General features: G+C 40.9%; 1 protein-coding gene across 5 annotated transcripts in view; it reads right to left on the reverse strand.

Annotated features, from left to right (window-relative positions):
• Positions 1–19888, reverse strand: part of ITSN1 (intersectin 1) — a 222842-nt gene that overhangs the window by 175774 nt on the left and 27180 nt on the right. For 3 of the 5 annotated variants that reach the window (XM_062205735.1, XM_062205701.1, XM_062205727.1), the window contains exon 2: positions 12636–12799. The exons of 1 other annotated variant lie outside the window; for it this stretch is intronic. The gene's annotated coding sequence lies outside the window, so the exon portion shown is untranslated. The remainder of the gene's footprint in view (positions 1–12635; positions 12800–19888) is intronic. One more of the 5 variants, XM_062205718.1, reaches the window with a different exon arrangement.

Consider the following 19888-nt stretch of genomic DNA (forward strand, 5'->3'; position numbering starts at 1 on the left):
CTCCAACTCTCCTGAGAGTATTCCAGCAGTTCTAGATTCTGGACGAATAATTTGCATTCCCTAAAGAAAGTTGAGCTTTTCTAGTATTCTGGAAGTTACTTCTGGATGACAAGAATCTGTTCTTGGAGCCGGTGCTGTGGTGCAGGTTAATCCTCCACCTGCAGAGCCAGCATCCCATGTGGCCATGGGTTCTAGACCAGGCTGCTCCTCTTCTGATCCAGCTCTCTGCTGTGGCCTGGGAAAGTAGTGGAAGATGGCCCACGCCCTTGGGCCCCTGCACCTGCATGGGAGACCTGGAAGAAGCTCCTGGCTCCTGGCTTTGGATGGGGGCAGCTCCAGCCATTATGGCCATTTGGGAAGTGAATCAGTGGATGGAAGACCTTTCTCTCTGTCTCTCCCTCTCACTGTCTGTAACTCCACTTCTCAAATAAATAAATAAAATCTTAAAAAAAAAAAAAGGACCTGTCTTCTTCAGATTTAATACCACTCACTTTGGACTTGCAATTTAACAGGTCTGTTATCTAAAACCAGTTCATGGTGTCTCTGTCAACATGGAAATTCACTTATTGGAAACAGATTTTCATGATATTATGGTGATAAACAATTCATCTCTTATAAAGAACTGGTTCACACATTGTTTTAAAGTTGCTCAAGGATCCATAGCATAGTAAGATACAAAATAGAAAATTAAAATAGAAAGATGGCATCAATGAAACACTGAACAAAAGGAAAAATATAAAATGTTGAGAAAAATGAAGACACATCTATTTTAATCATCATGAAGCATTTACAGATATCTTTAGGAATATTAAAATAAACCCTGTAACATACTCTACTCCCACCCTACTATCTGTATCTGATATCTTTAGGAATATTAAAGTAAACCCTGTAACATACTCTACTCACACCCTACTATCTGTAGTTGACAGTGTTAAGTGCACTATCCTATCTATATTTAAGCTTGAGCTAGAATAAAAATGAAAATAAATCATTAAAAAAAGTTACCTCCATGTATTTTTCCTTTTGGGAGCTCCACATCTCTAAACGTTTGAAATTCAAACACCATAAAGAAAAATCCAAAGAAATCTTCCTTTTAATACTTCTTAGAAGTATGCAATGAATGGAAACAACCAAAAGAATCCATACATTGTTCTATAAATGAGTCTTACAGCGGATTCCACTTCTGTGATGACCCAGTGGATGAACAAAGAGCAGAAAGTTGCCCTGTAAGATTACACATGAAGGCAGGAGGTATACAAAGCTCTTTTGAAATGGAAAGAAAAGGTGCTGAAAGCCCAACTATAAACAGACAAAAGAACTGACAAGTGCCAAACATATAGCCAACCTGATCAATGCCCTATTGTCATGTCTGAAGTCCTGAGCCTCAACTGTGAATTCGACATGTGCTGTTATTCAAGTAGAGCAAGGGGCTCTAAAAGGGATATGTGGCTTGTTCTCAAGAGAGATTTTCAAACCGCATGAAGGCTAAAGAACGAGATTTTTGAAAGGAGAACCTCAATTACTAAGGCTAAAAACGTTCAGACATTATTGACATTCTGTCTGAAAAAACTAGTGAACACTCAAGTTGTCTTCCAAATAGGGAACAGACATTCCTCCCAGGACGCCTGTAGTTTAGAGGACCAGACCGGCAGCAGGGCATGGGCGGTGAGAGGGGTGGTCGGAATGACCAGTTTCCAGCAATCACTGTCGAGTCCAGCTGTCAGCACATCACTTGGCAACAGTCACTGGCATTTCAGGCAATTTGTCTCTTTACTCCTACTTACTTTCACAGAAAGAAATGCCAGCGTATCTACCCTAGAGATGATGGTCAATAAACAGATTTTAATCTCAGTTCCCCTAAATTATTCTTACTTTAATATTTGCAATTGGAGGGAATTCATCAGTGAGCAGTAAAACCAAGACATAGCTATAATACAAAGGTTAAAGATGAGTAATAGCAAAGAGACAGGAAAGAGATAAATGGAAATTAATTGTCCTCTCTTTGGAACTCTTATTTCCATTTCTAGACCACCAAGTAATTGCAAAGTAACATCTGAAAAGTGATTATCCATAGGTTGACTACTTTTATTTAGAAAAATCCAATTATAGAACACAGTAGCTGCACAGAGCGTGGCCACTCATTAGCCTTCCGTGAAGTAAATGATGGATTTTATTGCTTCTAGAAGGCTTCATTTTCAAGAGGGTCATTTAAAGTAAAACATTATCTCAAAATAATGAAAACTGAAAAAGTAATTCCTGGAAAAAGCATATAACTCAAAACAAATATAATAATAACAATAATTTTAAGAACCACAAATGGGAGAAAAGCATTTTAGCTTAAAACTCAATTTTAAATGTAAACCACAAGGAATGATTAAGATTATCAGCCAAATTAATAATGACATTGTATCAGTTTAACCTGTTTTCAACTCATGCTTTCCTGTACCTTCTGAAACAGCAATTACCGAACGATGAAACAACATTGAAATTTCACAACTATAAGCTCTTATTTTGTCATATTGAAAAAAAAACTAACAAACTAAGTAAAGGGAGAACAAAATGTTGTCATCTTCATAATGTGGATATATATGGCCACTAAAGAGGAAACCAATCAGAAAGTTCTTTCCCCCAGCAAAGGTTTAACAGGATCTGTTCCTGAACACGTGGCTCGCTCTCCTCCTCCTCTCTCTGTCTCTTGACCTCTCTCTCCCTTCTTGATCTCTCTCATGCTCTTCTTTTCCCTCTTTTCCTTCTTCGCCCTTTCCCTCCGGTCTGTCGGGTCCCCCACACCAATAAACCCTTTCCCTTAAAAAAAAAAAAAAAGTGAGTTTTCTTTCAAATAAAATCTGAAGTTTCAATACAAAACACATGAGCACTTAAAGGAAACATTAAAAATAATCCCATGTTGTAACATAAGAACTGTTACCAAGCTTGTGGTAAATGGACAAATGTGTTGGGGGCCTGTGCTGTGGGGCAGTGGGTTAAAGCCCTGGCCTACAGCACTGGCATCCCATATGGGCACCTGATCGAGTCCCAGCTGCTCCACTTCTGATCCAGCTCCCTGCTAATCTGCCTGGGAAAGCCCAAGTCCTTGGGCCCCTGCACCCACCTGCGAGACCAGAAGAAGCTCCTGGCTCCTGGCTTCAAAACAGCTCCACTGTGGCCATTTAGGGAGTGAAGCAGAGGATGAAAGATCTCTCCCTTTCTCTCTCCTGCTCTCGCTTGCTCTCTGTCTCTACCTCTCTCTGTAACTCTTTAAAAAAAAAAAATGAATCTTAAGAAAACAAAAACAAGTATGCTGACTCTCACCTTTATTTTTTGGTCAATTCTCTAAATAAGCCAGCAACCAAACCCAGTATTATAGTACTGCCTGTTCACCTGCAGAGCAGTGGCATAGCGAAGTTTTAGAGACAGCCCCGGCTAAAGAAAACAAATCAAGAAACTACAGTGAAAGTACCAGCTGTGCACCCTAACACTGCAACACTGGAAAGAGCAAGAAAGAAGGCAGGCCTCTGGATTCTTAAGCCTGCTTCAACAAAATAATGCAACAGCTGCAACTAGATGGATTAAATAAGACTGTAGTAAAAGAAGAAATGAAACATGTGCATGCAGTATTAAAATATCACCATGAGCCAGTAATTATAAAATGTGCTACATTTGAATACATCTGTCAAAGTGACATCGGCTACTCTTAACTCTTGGAAAATGAGTACAGACAAGAAGACGGCAGTGAACATGTCCCATCACTGATACCTTCATGGATGCAGTGCCCCAATGCACAGCAAAGAGAAACACATCTGTCCAAAACAGCCACCTTCCAGCACCACTCACACCAAGGGGGAAAAGACACATTTTAATCTCCTAGAGCATAGGCTAAGCACCGCTAACTATTTACCCAAACAGGAGATAAAGGAAAAAGCACAGGTTCATACTGAAATATCTGATCCCTGCATAGATGCTGGCTGCCTCCTGCTGCTACTGCTGGATTATTTACTATTGAATGAGCAAAGTTCACGAAAAAAGCTGGATGTCATGAATGAGAGCAAAGGACAATGCAGTCATTAACAAAAACCAACTGCACTCCATTAAGTGATCTAGAGGACTCCCAGCACAACAAAGTGATTCACTACTAGGAGGCTTTAAGACGAAAAAACATTCCATAACATTAACATCACTAAAATACAAAATTGACTGCAGCCAACAGAAAACCAGACTGTTTTAGAAGGCAACAGATACATGATTCAAATATTTAATTTCACTTCACTTGATTGAGAGGCACTAAAATAGATTTAAGCCCGAGAAAAGAGAAAAGCTATAGAGAATCCGGCTGCTGGTCATCTTGACTGGAAATTTCACTTCATTTCTTTAGGTGGATCTGTCTGCACTACTGAAGTATAGAAAGGAACTTTGGAAGTTATTGTTGAAAATCACAAACACACTGTGATCTGAAATCTTTTTTTTAAGATTTATTTATTTATTTGAAAGGCAGAGTTACAGAGGGAGAGGGAGAGGGAGAAAAAGAGGGAGAGAGAGAGAGAGAGAAAGGTCTTCTATCTGCTTGTTTACTTCCCCCAAATGGCTGCTATGGCTGGAGTGAAGCCAGGAGCCAGGAACTTCTTCCAGGTCTCCCACGTGGGTGCAGGGGCCCAAACACTTGAGCCATCTTCCACTGCTTTCACAGATGCATTAGCAGGGTGCTAGATTGGAAGTGGAGCAGCCTGAACTCTGAACCAGTACCCATATGGGATGCCAGCATCTCAGGCAGCGGTTTTACCCACTATGCCATACCATCAGCCCTGAAATTTTTATAAAAAGAATAAAATCCTGGGGCCAGTGATATCGAGCTGCGGGTAATGCCCCAGCCTGCAGCACCAGCATCCCATGTGGGCACCAGTTCCAATCCCGGCTGCTCCACTTCTGATGCAGCTCCCTACTACTGTGCCTGGAAAAGCAGCAGAGGATGGTCCAAGTCCTTGGGCCCCTGCACGCACGTGGGAGACCTGGAAGAAGTTCCTGGCTCCTGGCTTCACTCCGGCCATAGCAGCGATTTGGGGAAGTAAACAAGCAAATAGAAGACATTTCTCTCTCTCTCTTTCAAATAAATAAAAATAAAAATCTTTGTAAAAAAAATCCTGGATTTTCTTAATTTTGTTATTTTCTTTAGAAAGGTTCAGCTTCTACTCATAACAAACTTTGTAGAAGCCAATTTTATACTCAAAACATGCTTGGATTACAACCCAACTTATCTAGTATTCCAGTTTAAGCACTTTTGTACTTCAAAGCTGACTGCATTTGATTGCACTATTGCAAAATCCAGTACAGCTATTACACTTTAAAACTCCAAATAACACTGGGAAGATTTTGAAAAGATAACTGTAGTGACTTGAAAACTTAATTCATTCAATATGTTTTTCATTGAATAACATTAATCTAGATGTGGACACTATAAAAGTAACCCTTTCATTTCCTCTGGACGAAGTTTTTCTTGCTTCCTTGACACCTCAAGTTTAAAATGGTTTTTATTATTAAAAAATTTGTTAAAGAGGGAGCTGGCATTGTGGTGTGGCAGATTAACCTTCCTCCAGTGATGCCAGCATCCCATATGGGCCGCTGGTTCGAGACCTGGCTGCTCCACTACTGATCCAGCTCCTTGCTATTGTGCCTGGGAAAGCAGTAGAAGACGGCCCAAGTGCTTCAACTCCTGTACCCACGTGGGAGACCAGGCAGAAGCTCTGGGCTCCTAATTTCAGCCTGGCCCGGCCACAGCATCGTGGCCAATTGGGAAGTGAACCAGCAGATGGAAGATCTCTCTCACTCACTTGCTCTGTTTCTCATCTTTCTGTAACTCTAACTTTCAAATAAATTTAAAATCAAAATCTTTCAAAAAAATTGTCAAAGAGAAACGTTGCTTTACCAATGACAGCCAATTTACTTAAGGTCAACTTAGCTTGGAAAGTTCACCAAAAAGGAGAAAATAAGTCCTCAAAATAAGCAAGTTAAATGCCAATCTCACTTTGACCTGACTTAGCCCTTGCTTATTGTAGATATTTGGGGAGTGAGCGAAAAGAGGGAAGATCTCAAGATCTTTCTGCCTCTTTTAAATGAAATGAAAATAAAAATTTACAAATTTCTAATATTAATAATGGTATAGGAAATAAAGCCCTATCTCACACGCATAAAGTCCTATCTCACACGCACAATGCTGGTGGACAGGCCAAGTGGTCACAATTCCTCTGGAAAGCAATGTAACCAGACTGTATCAAGATTAGAGAAATGTTCTTGCCATTGTATCCAATGAATAATACTACTATCCTAAATGTGCCCTTAGAAAATAATTGACAATACAAAGATAATTGTCCAGAGACATCACCTATGATTTTATTAAAATAAAAAACTGAAATAATCTTAAATGTTCAATAGCATAGCGAGGTAAATTATGATAAATTATAACATATTAAGTATTTTGTGACCACTATCTTTTTGTTTCAAAAAATGCAAAAAAAAATATCAAACAGCCTAAAAATTGGATAAAGTATTACAAGCATTCTTACAGACATCTAAAACTTGTACAATTCAGTTACCCCTCTTATATACATTGTATCAAATGAGATAACCCTGTGCCCTTCCATAGAACTGTGAAAGCCAAGATGAAAAAAACCTACCAACCCCAACTCAGAGAGTAAGAGGCCACTCTGCAGAATGAACAGCAATGAGTATGACTTACACTCAGGAAAACAGACACATACATACGGTGACACCAGCATCGAGGGCCAGAACAAAGCACTACCCTCACATACAAACTGCGGCCAAGGATTGCCCTTGAGCGGCAGGACTGGAAGTGGCCTGACAGAACGTAAGAGGTGCTGTCCAGAGCGACGGAACCCAGCAGAGGAAGGCAGCCTCCAGAACGTCTTGTCATCCAAGGAGATTCACCCTTATGTAAAAAGATATCTTCCTCTGAATGTAGACCACAAAGGTCTACAATAGCAATTGTACAAGCTATTTGTCTTTTAAAAAAATGAGTAAAATCACACACAAAAAATTCACGTTACCATTTATTAATCAGCTGATTCATAAAATTGATAGAACACAATCATATTTGAAGAGTTTTCACAAAACAGATTATTGATAAATGCTTAAAGTTGCCTCATATTCAAAACATCTGAAATTCTCATTTTTATTTTTTATTTGAGAGGCATACAGACAGAGAACTCTCATCTACTGGCTCATTCCCCAAAATGCCAGCAACAGCCAAGGCTGAGCCAGGTCAAAGCCAGGAGGCAGGAGTTCAATCCAGGTCTCCCACATGCGTGACAGAGCCCTAACTAACTTGAGGCATCACCTGCTGCCTCCCACAGCCTGCACTCACAGGAAGCTGGAGTCAGCAGCCGGAGCCAGAGCCTGAACCAAGGCACTCGATTCAGGATGCAGGTGCCTCACTGGCATCCCAACTGCTACACCAAACGCCTTCTCTCAAATCGAAATTAACCCCCAAAGGGACAGTATTTGGAGATCAGGTCTTTGGGAGGTAAACTGAACGGAATTAGGGTCCTTATAAGAACAGAGACCAGAGAGATGAAGTCTCTCTCACCACAGGACACAGCAAGAAGGTGGCCACCCGCAGGTCAGGAAGAGAGGCCTTCCCAGAACTCAACCCACGGGCATCCTGGTCTAAGTCTGTGGTGTTTTGTTAGGACAGCACAGCAGACCAATACAGGCATGTTTACAAGTTCTCCCTGAGCTTGCCTTATGACATATCAAGCCTCAACTCCTTTTTTATAGTAGCAGAAAATGGACTAATATAGACAGCTTTTAGAGATTTAGTGCATTGACATTATGCAGCCATAAATATTGGCTATCCTGTACAACTATAACAGACCGCAACTGTTCACTGGTAAACCGTCCTTGGAGAAGAATGAAGTTTCCCCTTTACCAAACACTGTCCAGGGCCTCTGTTTCTCCTCTTCTTCCATCTTGGACTTAGGCCACGTGTCATGCTCACACTTTAAGTTTCAGTGGCTATCTTCTATTGTTCTCTGACCGTGATCTTAACAATGGATCTAGTTCACTGGAAACTGCTTCTCTCTCTCTCTCTCTCTCTCTCTCTCTCTCTCTCTCTCTCTCTCTCAGTCAAGGCTATATCCTTGAGAGCAAGGACTATCTCTCTGCAATCCCAGCATCTATCACACGGTTTGGTCTATAGAAGGAAAACAAATCATGAGTACTGGATGAAGTACTGAGTAATCCGTGATCACCGTTCCACCTCCAGTGGTCATGTGGTCCTCACCTGTTTAAATCTGGAATTCAACAATCTCTCCCAATTCAGATTCCTGCTTTGGGGACCAGTTTTAACTCTCCAAAGCAGCAATAAAATACCAAAACCAAAGAATAAAACAGAAATAAGTCACCAGTTTCCTATCCCTAAATATTAGCCAGTAGGTTTCAAGTCAGTTATTTGGAGTTTTGACACAAATATGTAAAATACAGTCCCACTAATAAATATATATATATTATATATATATATATATATAAATAAATATATAACTTTTCAAGGAAAATCAAAACCATTGCTTAAAACGCTAATGATTTTTTAACTTAATATTCTAACATAGGTGAGGCAGTTCTTCTGAGATAAACCAGGTAACCATATTCTAGAAATCTGGCATTCTGGAAGCAACAACTAAAATGTTTAGGAAATCCCTCTTTATCTGTACACAGCTCAAGTTTTTCTTAGAAAGTCTTCATTTATTTGGCCTGAAAATCAAACAATCAGCTTAACATCAAGTTTCCTTATTTTATTTACTTAGTATCAAAGTTTGTTACTTTTTGATTTTAGGAAGATTTTAAAAGTAAAATGATTATCACGGATGCCAATTCAAGTTGTGTTACAACGAAGAAGGTCTCCCACATTTTCTTTCTTTTAAAAAAAACCTTTTAAAGATTTATTTATTTGAAAAGGCAGAATTACAGAGAGACATCTTCCATCCATTGGTTCACTCCCCAAATGGCTGCAACAGCCAGTGCTGCACCAGTCCGAAGCCAGGAGTTTTCCAGGTCTCCCACATGGATGCAGGGGGCCCAAAAGGACTCCGGCCATCTTCTGCTGCTTTTCTAAAACACAACAGCAGGGACCTGGATTAGAAGTAGAGCAGCCAGGACTGGAACCAGCATCCATGAGGTGCTAGTGTGGCAGGAGGTAGATTAACCTGTTAAGCCATGTTGCTGGGAGAGAGCCCTGTTCAACACTAGAGAAGCCACTGACCACTTTCCTATCTACCTAGGTATTCAGAATACAACCCCAGGAAAGTCATCACATTTGTTCCTAAACATTAATTCATTTCCAAATGTAACAAAAACTAACCATTTGAGCAAGTCAGCATAACAGTGTCACAAAACAGACTACACCCTCTGGAAATCTACCACTCCATATCCTGTAAACTCTGAATTAGAAACATCAAACCCTGAATACGCCACAGATCATCTTATTATATGAAAAGCTCATGCCTGTAACCTCCTAATGAGACTGGGAAATGCTTTCAAATATTAAGTATAAGCCTAACAAGCTATTGTTAAGACTAAAAACGAACATTCTACAAAATACACGTGTCCAAATTGTGTTTTAAAAATCTGCTCATTTGTTAGTTCCATGACTCTCTAATTCATGCCATGTGATGGGAAGAATCTCATTTCGAGTAATTAGATACCATTAACCTGCCCTACAGCAGACAAACAGATCACTCATCGTGAAATTTAAGATATAAAATGGACTGAGGGGGGGGGGGGGTGGAATCAGACAAAATCGAGCCCAAGACAGCCAGGCAACAGGCAAACTGATTCAGGCTGCCCAGGCATGAACACTGCAATGTGTCGCTGCAAACAGTAACTCTACCCTGAAAGTGGAGAGGCCAGGAGGATGCACAGCCGAGCACTTGGCACAGTTCAATTACCTTGCCTTTGACTTAGCCACCCAGCCAGACACATTGCTGTACACCAAAAACAGGACACAAGAAGCTTTTATAGCATCCCAGCTACAAAAAAACATTAAGAGGAACAATCTCAGAGTATTTTTCAGCACATATATCAGAAAAAGAGAAAATGAAATACATATAGTGCCAAAAACACACATCCAGAAAAGCTGGCTGTCAATAACACCTCGCTTTTATATAGCTTCAATCTGTGAATCAGCTCAAATATTTCCGTGAATTTTCAAAACAACTAATTATAGTAATTCTAACAATATTTCTGTGATATAGGTGGAATACAAACATAATTACTGGGGCCAGCACTATGGTGTAGCAGGTATAGCCGCTGCCTGAAGTGCCGGCATCCCATATGGGTGCCAGTTCGAGTCCCAGCTGCTCTGCTTCTGATCCAGCTCTTTGCTGAAGCCTGGGAAAAAAGTAGAAGATGGCCCAAGTCCTTGGGCCCCTATACCCCTGTGGGAAGACCCGGAGGAAGCACTTGGCTCCTGACTTTGGATCAGCACAATTGTGGTCAGCTGGGGAGTGAACCAGCGGATGAAGACCTCTCTCTCTCTCCCTCCTACCCTCCCTCTCTCTCTCTCTCTCTCTGTGTGTGTGTGTAACTCTGACTTTCAAATAAATAAATAAATCTTTAAAAAAATATATAATTACTTATGTTTAGCTCTTGAGAAAAGTAAAAACATATTTAATCATACTAATAAGATCACTGATCTGGCTCAGCCCAGCACTTTGAAGCGTACCACACAACCATGAAATGCAGTAAAACATGAAAGTCAATCCCGCAGTTTTAAGAATTAACAATCACGGCAAAATTGACTTTAGTTTTAGAAGGAAGATTCCAATATTCTATTCAGTCTGGTAAGTCTATTTTTTACAACTAAACTGAGAAACAGTTATTATGATTATCATTAAAGTCGCTTTGAGTTCAAGAAATTATAGAGAAAAGTGAAAATCCTCCTGCCCACACTCGCCAGCAGGAACTGACAGTTTTATGCCTCCTTCAAAGGACAAAAGGAATTCAGTTTGAAGTGCAAGGTCAGAGGATACAAAAGCCAGCCCTGGCCTGGGAAACCCATAGATTTAATAACAAAGGATGAGTCAACCAACTTGCAGACCTACAGTACTTGAATTTTTAAAAAATTTTGACTCAAAAAAATTAACTGTCCCACTGATGGCTAGGAAAAAAAGATCACCTTTAAGTATGTTATTTGTGCTTTGGAAGCACCACTGTTATGAGGTAACTTTAAAAGCTGGTATATTATTACAGCATTAAGGGCTTCCTAAATATACCCAATATCTAACTACTCTCAAAGCCAACTCTTAGTGAAATAATTCATTCTTCCCTATAATAGGATTTAGATAAAGCGCAGCCAAAGCAGCACTAAACCTGAACTTGCTGCAGGAATTTCCAAAAAGATAAGAACTCTGCAAATACATTTCTATTTAAAAGACAAGAGACACCTGAAGAAAGTCCCTGATTCCCTGAACACTGAGCAGCCAGTGAACACATGAGCTCCTTACCTAAAACTTAAGCTCTGTAATGCACAGACTGTCTCCTTACAATCTTGTTAGGTCCTTAACAGTTTGGCTAATACCAAGAGGATGTACAGCAACTTGCTTTAATGAAATGATATGATGTCTAGAAATTGCTTCAAAATAAGCAACTGGCCAAGATTGACCAAGCTGTAACTGAAGATGGGCAATGCATCCCTTGGCCTCTGGCTTCCTCCTCCCCTTTCCTCATACGTGTTGGAATTTTTCAAAGTAAAAAGGTTAAGTAGAGAGAAAAGAAGCTGATTTTAGAAAGTAAATGCTTTTCAAATTGCCTATTTCTCTAAGAGTTACTCAAACAAGAATTTCAAAAAGAATAGGGCAATCTGTTAAATTCTTTAAAGTTAAAAAACAATAGGATGACCCTACAGGTTTTCTGTTGTTTGCACAACAGGACAAGGTTAAATTAGGAAATTATCTGTCTCTAGATTAATGTGTTCTCTCCTTTATGTGTTATTGCAATTAAGCCTGATTTAGAAGGAAAGACTGGTCATTTTTTTTCTCTTTCATTCTGAAAGACAGGCTTTCTGAGATAACGATAGGAAACTGTAATATACTTTAGGGGAACTGTTTCTACCCCAAATCTAGATTTTAAATAAAATTGGGCAAATTTCTAACTATCCTTTACATTGGTTTCTAAGTATTAATCATAGATTAAATTAATTGTTCAGCATATTACCTAAGTCTTAATAAAAAGTCTCTTAATAAGTCATGCTTTTCCACATTTGGAAAATTTCATTCTTTCAGATCCTGGTAAGAATTATAACACAAAAGAGACCAAATTCCCCAGTGTGCTTCCAACAGAATCAATGTTCTGACAGAGGCCAGCAAGATCAGTTTTGTCTCCAGAAAGGATGGGAAACACTTGACAGTGAAGATTAATGTCTGACCCGAAAGTTGACCTTAATAATGGACACTTTTCTTAAGGAGATGCAGATTAGATTAGATAAGCAGTTCCATGGAAACTCTCATTACTGAATCACATTTCTTTCAAAAATCAGCACTCTACTAATACGGAATTAACTAAAAAGGCAATAATAGAACAGGACAAACTGAAATAAAATCTAGCATGGAGAAGGAAGAGTACCTTGCAGGACTCACATTAGTCTCTAACAGATGTTACAAAGTGGCTTCGCTCTCCTTTTCTTACTTTCTCCTCTGTTCGGTAGCTTGGCTTGGTGAGGGGCATCTGCTTCAAGAACACACACACATCACTTAGGCTGTCGTTCTGTGCATTCCTAGCCTACTTGGCAGAGTGGGTGTTTCTGAAATAGCAACCACAAACGTTAAAATAGATAAATTCATGAAAACTGGCCACCAGCCTTTTTGAATCAACATTTGGTATTTCAAAACACTTGGAAATTTCACTAAGTACAGGAGCTGTTCAAATACATTTAATAAGTAAGTTGTTAGTCTTGTCATGTATACCCTGATCAGATCTCTCTGTAAAGTGGACACAAAAGGTAGCTTTCAGTAACATATTTATTAGGAATCTAATCTGTGCCTTACGGGAGACAAACCAGTTCTCAGATCTCTACGGAGATCAGCAGACATTTCCCACTTTCACCTCAGCAGGGTAGATTTTCAGCGCTAGGAAGGGCCAGATGACTCCAGTCTCAGCCCTGTTTCCAAGGTTTGGAGCAAAGATGATTAATGATGCAAAAGACCAAGGCACAGTGAACTTGTACAAAGGCCTGCTTACACAAAGGATCACTCGCTAGCTCAAAAATGCTTCTGCCTTACACACACAGAGCCCTCCACAGATAGGCTCAAGCAGGGGGCAAGGTTCCTAAATGACTCACACTAAGTTTATCTACTGTATTGGTCACAAAAAAAGACTGCAGGACTAAAATGAACTTCTCAGCAAGTTCTTGACTTTCAGATTATTCAAAAGACTGGACAAATTCTGATACAAAAAAGTGATTTCTGAGGAAAAGAAGAAAAAGAGTCCAAGACAGATCCTTCAGGAGTTGATTAAACAATCTAGAAACACCTGGGCACCTAATTCTTCATGCCACCTGTCCACTTCTCATCATTCTGCTAATTTCGATCTTTTCGTGGTCAGAAGAGAGTGCATCTTTCTAACTTTTAACCTTTGATTAAGTGAATAGCTCATATGGATGAGTCAGGAAGAGAGAAACTTTAAATTAAATATATACAGGACAGGTGTTGGGACAGCAGTTCAAACACTGCTTGAGACACCCATACCCCATATCACACTGCTTGGGTTAGAGTCCAGCTTCCGGCTAACATGCAACCTTGGAAGCAGCAGGTCACTGCCACCCATGTGGGAGACTCAGAGTAAGTTCCCACTCAGCTTCAGCCTGACCCAACCCTGGCTGCTGCAGGCATTCGGGGAGTAAACCAGCAGATGGAAGCTCTCTGCATCTTCAATCCTCAAATTAAAGGGAAAAAATTTATTTTTATACTTAGCCATTTTATCTGTGACCCTTACAGTTGCTGATTTGCAACATTACAAGTGAGAGGAGATGAAAAGGACAAAACTAAGTGATTACCATATGACCATAAATACGGATGATGTCCAATAACTATATGGGGGGGAGATGTATAACAAAGAATCAGTAGCTGTCCTTAGTGGCCAGAGAGAACACAATCTTTACCTGGCCTGAATTTAATGCATACTTTGTAATTTTCCTATCATGAATATGTAGATCAAAGCACAGTTTTGTGTGTGTGTGTTTTATTTATTTATTTATTTTTTGGACAGGCAGAGTTAGACAATGAAAGAGAGACAGAGAGAAAGGCCTTCCTTTTTGCCGTTGGTTCACCCCCAAAATGGCTGCTATGTCTGGCGTGCTGTGCCAATCCAAAGCCATGAGCAGGTGCCTCCTCCTGGTCTCCCATGTGGGTGCAGGGCCCAAGCACTTGGGCCATCCTCCACTGCCTTCCCGGGCCACAGCAGAGAGCTGACCTGGAAGAGGAGCAACTGGGACAGAATCCGGCGCCTCAACCGGGACTAGAACCCGGGGTGCCGGCGCCGCAGGCGGAGGATTAGCCAAGTGAGCCACAGCGCCGGCCAAAGCACAGTTTTTTATAAAGCAGTTTTATAATATGGCAAAATGACCCTCCAGAAGAGCTCCTCTCATTTTATATATAAGATTCTACTACAGGAACTGCTCTAAAGACTGCCTGTGCATCCATTACACCTTTGTCCATTCATTCAACAAACATTTCAGCAGTTTCCATTCCTTAGATCCACTTTCTGAACACATCCTGGAAATGGTAATGAAGATCTAACTAATAAGTTTTCATTTTCATATTGTTCTCATTTTCATGTTATAGGCTGCAAACCTTCTCACTCCAACCTTGCACTTTGAAAAAAGGTAGAAACCTTTTATTGTCAGACATTTGCTGCCCACCCTTACCAGTTCCAACCTTTTCTTCCTGCTGATGGAGGGGGGTTGGAGGAAATAACACAAGGACACTTCAAAAACTTTAGGGAAACCGACATTAAGAGTTAGGTTTACCTGTTTAGGGGCCTGCGCTGTGGCATAGGGAGGTAAAGCCACCGCCTGCAGTGCTGGCATCCCAAATGGATGCCATTTTGAGTCCCAGTTGCTCCACTTCCAATCCAGCTCCCTGCTAATGCACCTGAGAAAGCAGCAGAAGATGACCCAAGTGCTTGGGCTCCTACACCCATGTGGGGGACCTGAAGAACCTCTTGGCTCCAGGTTTTGGATCAGCCATTTGAACTAGCAGATAGAAGACACTCTCTCTCTCTCTCTCTCTCTCTCTCTCGGCTCCAGGTTTTGGATCAGCCATTTAGGGAATGAACTAGCAGATAGAAGACTCTCTCTCTCTCTCTCTCTCTCTCTCTCTCTCTCTCTCTTTCTTTCTAACTCTGCCTTTCAAATAAATAAAAACAACTTTAAAAAAAAAGGTTTAGGTTTAGGGGCTGGCATTGTGATGGACGTAGTGAGTTAAGCTGTCGTGATCCATCCAGACGCTGGTTCAACTCCCAGCTCCTCTACTTCTGATCCAGCTCCCTGTTAATGCATCTTGGGAAAGCAGCTGAGGATGGTCCAAGTGCTTTGGCCCCTGCCACCCACGTGGGAGACCCAGATGAAGCTCCTGGTTTTGGCCTGCCCAAGCCCTGGCAAATGTAGTCATTTGGGGAGTGAACCAGCAAATGAAAGATCTCTCTCTCCCCCTTTCTTTGTAACTCTACCTTTGAAATAAATAAATAAATCTTAAAAAAAGGCCGGCACCGTGGCTTAACAGGCTAATCCTCTGCCTTGCGGCGCCGGCACAACGGGTTCTAGTCCCAGTTGCCCCTCTTCCAGTCCAGCTCTCTGCTATGGCCCAGGAAGGCAGTGGAGGATGGCCCAAGTGCTTGGGCTCTGCACCCCATGGGAGACCAAGAGAAGCACCTGGCTCCTGGCTTCGGATCAGTGAGATGCGCAGGCCGCAGCGGCCATTGGAGGGTGAACCAACGGCAAAAAGAAAGACCTTTCTCTCTGTCTCTCTCTCTCACTATCCATTCTGTCTGTCCAAAAAAAAAAAAATCTTAAAAAAAAAAAAAGTTTTTTTTTTTAGTGCAAAAAATTTTAGGGACTGCATTGTGGCAAAGCAAGTTAAGCTGCTTTCTGTAGTGCCAGCATCCCATATGGGTGCCAATTCAAGTCCTGGCTGCTTGACTTCTGATCCAGCTCCCTGCTAATGGCCTGGGAAAGCAGTAGAATATGGCCCAACTGCTTGGCCCCTGAATTCACATGGAAGATCCAGAAGAAGCTCCAGGCTGCTGGCTTTGGCAGGCCAATGTGGCCATTTGATGAGTGAACTAGTGGATGAAAAACCCATCTCTCTCGCTCTCTTTCTTTTTCTGTAATTCTGCTTTTCAAATAAATAAAATAAATCTTTAACAACAACAAAAATTCAATATACAAGCATACAACAGTCTTGAAGAAGTTCACATAAATGTGTATTATGAAAAAAATGAAGTGCGGATTTTACAAAACTTTTTGCAGCAACATAAACTTATGTTTTAATGTTATTTTCCCCTGAACTTCCTGCAGTCCTAGCATCCTCCGTGGTCATGGAGGCCATGTACTATCATCTGCCTTGCTTCTGACCAAAGAAGGCTGAGCAGAAGCCACATGTACCACTGGAGCAGAAGCACTCAGAGCTATTTCTGCAGCTGTTACCCTGACTCTTCTCACTCTTCCATTCTGGGCCCAGGAATGAGGCCCACATCTATCAACAGGAGAAACCAGTGTTTGCTGTTGTCAACTATGGAGATTGGGGGTTGTTACTGCAGTATAAGTTAGCAAAAACTGACTAATTCATACATGTCCCTGACTATAACTTAACGTTGGGAGAGGCAGATAATGACATTTTGGTCCCCTGGAAGCCATGTAATCACAAGCCCACTGACTGGTTTTTCTTCCTCTCCAGAAGTCTGGGCAGGCCCTTTACTGAACTTCAGACATTTGGAGCTGTCTTCTCAGCCAACCTTTAGACACATATGAAATTCCCTTAAAGAAAATCCTGAGGGGACCAACTTTGTGGAGTAAGTGGGTAAAGCTGCCACCTGCAATGTTGGCATCCCATGGGCTGCTCTGCTTCCGATCCAGCTGCCTACAAATGTGCTTGGGAAAGCAGTGGAAGATGGTCCAAGGGTTTGGGCCCCTGCACCCATGTGAGAGACCTGGAACAATCCCCTGGCTTCAGTCTGGCCCAGCACTGGCTGTTGCAGCCATTTGGAGAGTGAACCTGCGGTTGGAAGATCTCTCCCTCTCTCTGTAACTCTGCCTTTCAAATAAATTAAATAAATATTTTTTAAAATACAAAGAAAAGAAAATCCTGAAATCACAGCACCAGTGAAAATATGCCACAGGACACAGAGAACAAGCAATGTCCACATAAAAGAAATCTACCATGGGGCTGGCACTGTGGCGCAGTGGGTTAAAGCCCTGGCCTGAAGCACCGGCATCCCACATGGGCACCGGTTCTAGTCCCGGCTGCTCCTCTTCCAATCCAGCTTTCTGCTATGGCCTGGGAAAGTAGTAGAAGATGGTCCAAGTCCTTGGGCCCCTGCACCCACGTGAGAGACCAAGAAGAAGCTCCAGGCTCCTGGCTTCGGATCGGCGCAGCTCCGGCCGTTGTAGCCATCTGGGGAGTAACCCAGTGGATGGAAGACCTATCTCTAGCTCTCTCTGTAACTCTTTCAAAAAAAGAAAGAAAGAAAGAAAGAAATCTACCATTTTCCCTTTGAAATAAATTAACTGGAATTTTTTTATTTTTTATTTTTTATTTTTTTTTTTTTATTTTTGACAGGCAGAGTGGATAGTGAAAGAGAGAGAGACAGAGAGAAAAGTCTTCCTTTGCCGTTGGTTCACCCTCCAATGGCCACTGCAGCCGGTAACTGGAACTTTTTTAAGAAGGTTTTTGTCTTAGAAACAAAAAAATGCAAAAGAACATTATAGGTCTATCTATTAAGAATATGCTGTTACAAAAAAATCAGCAGGCCAAGATAACTAGCAATACACCTAAATAGATTAAAAATATAAGGATGATAAAGTATCTATCAGAAGAATTAAAAAGGAGTGAATGCTCCAACATGGGATACAGTCCACACAGCAGACTCATAGAATGACAATCACTTCAAGTAGCACTTTGACCTCACAATCAGCCCTTAAAGCATTCTGGTCTGGCTGAAAAGCCCATGAGAGCATTTCAGGTAGAGAAAGTCAAGACACTGTGGCAAAAAATGTTCTACATAAAGTACTCTGGTGGGTCAGACTCCAGTGGAAAGAAGTGGTCATCAAAAAAGGAGGCACTTTTCTCTGAAGGGAGGAGAGAACTTCTACTTTGCTTATGGCCTTGTCTAAATGCTGACGGAGTTTGTGGATCCAAAAGGCTTCCATAGCCTAGGCAGCTCATGTCAAGAGCCTCAATAAGTGTTAATTTTTAAATTAACAACAGGAGTCACTGTGTATTAACTTCCCATGCAGGACCTCTATCCTCAAAGAGTTGTATTATATTTACGTCTAAGTGCTCCCTAAAGATGTATCATTCTTGGATGCTTCTTCAAAGTTAATTAAGTTTCTTAAAAAAAAAAAAAAAAAAAAAAGCTAAATTAACTTCAAGATGCAATGATTGAAAAGCCCTTGTCTTGACTGGTGAGGAACATTTTTTTGTGCACTGCAAATTGTTGAACTCTGTATTTAGTATAGAGTTGGCCTTCTGTGTATAGAGTTAATCGAAAATCAGTCTTAGTGGAAAATGGGACTGGGAATGGGAGATGGAGGAGGAGGGGGATATGCGTGTGGGTGGGAAGGCAGGTATGGTGGGAAGAATCACTATATTCCTAAAATTGTACTTATGAAATGCTTGAAGTTTGTATTCCTTAAACAAAAGGTTTCTTTGGGGAAAAAAATAAAGATAGATTTGATTGTAAAAAAAAAGTATCAGAAAACAAAAAAGGAAGAGTTATTGAAATTCATAAAGCAGCATTTCAGGCAAAACTTGTAAATGATAATAAAACCTTATCTCATAAAATGTATACTACACAATAAAATCAATAGTTGTCAGATTTCATAACCCCAATAATAAAACATAAAAACATAAAGCAAAAACTAAAGGCCATCTCTTTATTCAGGTTAAACACAGAAAACAATAACTTGAAACAAAATTGAGCTGAGTTTCCAATGAACAGCACAGTCAGAAACTAGAATACTGAAACTGCACCAGGACACAAGTCACCAAATCAACTAACAGAGGGCAGCAATCAGTACCCAGTAGAGGACTAATGCACAGAGGAGTTACAGGGAAGCATGAACGAACGTGTTTACAATTAAGGTGAACAAGAGATACAAATACCATGCATAGATGAATGGGAACACTTTTAAGTAACATGTAAATGTAAATATTTACAAAATCAGGCTATACAAATGCTTTGGTTTGGGATTCAGGAAGCACTCTATAAAAAGGGCAAACATAAAACACTCTAATAATTTTTCTAATTATACGGTAAAACCATCTATGGTATGCAACTCCAGGATGTAAAGAAAAAGTACTCTTGGGCAGGAAATGTTTAAAATCATGGGGTCAGCACTGTACTATAGTGAGCTAAGCCTCCTCCTGTGGGCCGGTATCCCATATGGATGCCTATTCTAGACCCGGCTGCTCCTCTTCCCATCCAGCTCTCTGCTATGGCTTGAGAAAGCAGTAGAAGATGACCCAAGTGCTTGGGCCTCTGCACCTGCATGGAAGACCTGGAAGAAGATCCTGGCTCCTGGCTTCAGATGGGCCCAGCTCCAGCCATTGCAGCCATTTGGGGAGTGAACAGCGGATGGAAGATCTTTCTGTCTCTCCTTTCTGTCTGTAACTCT

Source organism: Lepus europaeus, chromosome 2 (genome assembly GCF_033115175.1).
Source record: "Lepus europaeus isolate LE1 chromosome 2, mLepTim1.pri, whole genome shotgun sequence".
NCBI classification, from domain to species: Eukaryota; Metazoa; Chordata; class Mammalia; order Lagomorpha; family Leporidae; genus Lepus; species Lepus europaeus.